The following is a 3,232-nucleotide window of genomic DNA, read 5'->3' on the forward strand; positions in this document are numbered from 1 at the left end:
CAATGTTAAATATTTTTCATATTTCAATATTGAATATTTTTCATTATTTTAATATTAAAATATTAAGTATTGAATATTTTTCATATTTTCATTATTGAAATTGCAGGAGGTAGTCTAAAGTGAGTGACGAGAGAATGGTTTTCAAAGAATTGCCAAAACCCTTTTCTGTACTGACTCTGGCGACACACGAAAACGGACTGCGTCCGAGGCAACCGAATAATAAACAGCCGAGAGTTGCTCGAACCGAGGGGCACCCGCGCCAGGTCCGTGCCACTCATCAAGAGGCGCAGTCCGAGCCATAAACAAGTGCCTACAAAATATCAAGTATTTTTCATATTTTCATTATTACATTGTTAAATATTTTTCAGATTTTCATTATTAAAATATGAAATATTTTCCATATTTTAATCTTAAATATTAAATATTTGAAATTTTAATATTAAAATCTGAAAAATATTTAATATTTAAGATTAAAATATGGAAAATATTTCATATTTTAATATTAAGATCTCAAATATTAAATATTTGAAATTTTAATATTAAAATTTCAAATATTGAATATTTTTCTTATTTTCATTATGGAAATATTAAATATTTCTCATATTGTAATATTACAATCTCAAATATTCAATATTTTTCATTACACAGTGTAAACTTAATTTCGAATTAGGAACATTTCAATTACACAAATCTTCAATTTTAATTAACACGTACCGTACACTTCAAAAAATTTAACAATATTTCTTTCACACTCGAGAGTACCCACTTTAGGAAACACTAACTTTTTCAAAATATCATACTAAAAACGCTATTAAGTACTGTACTCAGGAAACACGTACTTCACGCATCACGAATTAACCAAACTATTCAATTCCAATTAAACAAGCGTCGTCAAAGTGAACAGATTCCGCCTTTACAGAATTGAAGCGCCTGAATTAATTCTAAACTGGACGTTCAAACAGAATTACGAAGCTAAATACCTCAGCGTCGCTTTTCACTCGACTCGTCACGAACGAAGAGACAGCTTCTGTTTTACTAACTTCTTCTTTCTCTTCTTTTAAATTGAAACACTTCTCTGTGATAAAGAAATTTTTATTAGCTTCGTATTCATGCTTCGATCATTCTCATTCACAGAAATTTATTGCTCATCCCTGTTCGTTGTAACGCTGAAAAAAATTAAACGATCGTCCAGTTAGAAATACTTTTTATATCCAAAAATTAAGTAGAAAATGTTCGAAGAGTATTACTGCATTACGATTTCAATTAGATCAATCTGTAGAATGGAATAGCCAGAGCAACTTTCGAGCAAAGTAATCGATTGATGAAAGCATAATTGGCAATTAATTTTTCGGTTATTTGCATCGATGACGCAAACACTTGTTCCCATTCACGCGTATGTCAACTATTCGCGGCAGTGTGAATAGGTCTACGAGACATTTTCGGTGAAATTTCTAACGAGTTCTCTGAAACTTTTTTAATTATTCTGATTACAAGAAAAATGTAACTTGAGCACCGGATCATTGCGTTGTAAAATGGTCTTGCTTTTATATTCGATGACAGTTTCGCGTATAAAGTTGTGTAATTATTTAACTGAAACTTCATCTTTTAGCGTCGAAGTGAACTTCGCGCGAGTATCGAATTGCGCGCGAAATTTCGAAAATAGGGAAACGTTATTTCGAAGGAAACATTTTTTAATACGAATTATTTCAAAATTATAATTTCGAATTTTATATTGTTGGATTATTTCTAACAACACCCTAAGGAAATAATCAAGCGAGGACAAAAATGTCTCCGCGTTATTTTAAACAAAGTCACTAAGACTTCCACCAGATGTATCTGGTGTCCGTCTTCGAGTCACGCACTGCACAATGCGATACCATAAAGTAAACAGTCCCTAGGTATAAGGGGACCCCAACTTTCCTTTTGGGTGCCCAGATACAGTCCTTTAGAACATTCAATAGCGTAAAGACGTTTCCTCTGAGTCCGTCAATAAATAGCATATCACAGTATTAAAAGATTATTTCTTTTCATAACCCATTTCTAATATATATAATATTTTTCCTTATTACTAGACTGCGGATTTTAATGGAAATTTATATTTTTGAAATTTAATGAAATTATTTCACCTAAGTACCAGGTATTATAAAAATATTACAATTTGGATATTTTTTCATATTACGTGCGTTCTGTGCAATTTTCTACGGTTAAATTTTCTGTAAATGCATAAAAATTTGCAGTATACTTATTACTGATAATAAGCTAGAGATGGTAGATTAATTGTAATTTTCAAATTTCACAAAAGAAAGGAGATGAAAAATAATAAACTTCCTTAGTACTAAAATACAGAACGTAGATGAATTATAATCTTAAAATTTATAATTTGTAATTGATAAATACAATTTTAAAATTGTAATTTATAATTGGAAAAAAAAGGGAAATAAAAAATTCGTTTCCAATAAACAACAAACTTCCTCACTACCAAGCCGCACACCGTAAATTAGCCATAATTTAACAAAGAAAACGAGATAAAAAATTCTTTTCCAGTAAATAACAAACTTCCTTACCACACAACGCACATTAATTATAATTTTTAGATTTGACAAAAGAAAAGCAGAAGAAGAAAAATTCACTTCAAATCACCAGGAAGAAGCAATTAGGTTCATTTATTCAGCGAAGGTATTACACAAGCAGGAGGACGGAGCAGCGTAAAAATAATTTTTCATCGCTCGAACGAGTATACACGCGCGAAAAAACCACGAACGAACATAAAATATCATCTGTGATCCTTGCCTACTAACGCCCATCGTCGCACTGTTTGGTGCAAAGAAAGATTAATGTTCCGTAACCAGCTGGCGGCTTATTAAAACCAAAAGAAAAACCTTGATAACCGTGGCACCCGGCCATAATTGAGCATCTAAGATTGAACGATGTATTATCAGAGCTTAATGAACGAAAGTAAGAAAAATACCCGTGTTCCTGTCAGCCGCGTAAACTTACCGGTTAATTAAAACTAAACAGTCACGCGTATCTCGTGTACCATTAACCCTTTCGCGACTAGCGCCGGTTATATCCGGCATTCACTAAATGCTTCACACTGGCTAACGCCGGTTATACCCGGCATCTACTAAATGCTTCACACTGGCTAACGCCGGTTATACCCGGCATCCACTAAATGCTTTACACTGGCTAGCGCCGGTTATATCCGGCATCCGCTAAGCGCGTCGCATTGGCT

The sequence above is a fragment of the Habropoda laboriosa genome, unplaced genomic scaffold (assembly GCF_001263275.1).
Source record: "Habropoda laboriosa isolate 0110345459 unplaced genomic scaffold, ASM126327v1 scaffold1319, whole genome shotgun sequence".
NCBI lineage: Eukaryota > Metazoa > Arthropoda > Insecta > Hymenoptera > Apidae > Habropoda > Habropoda laboriosa.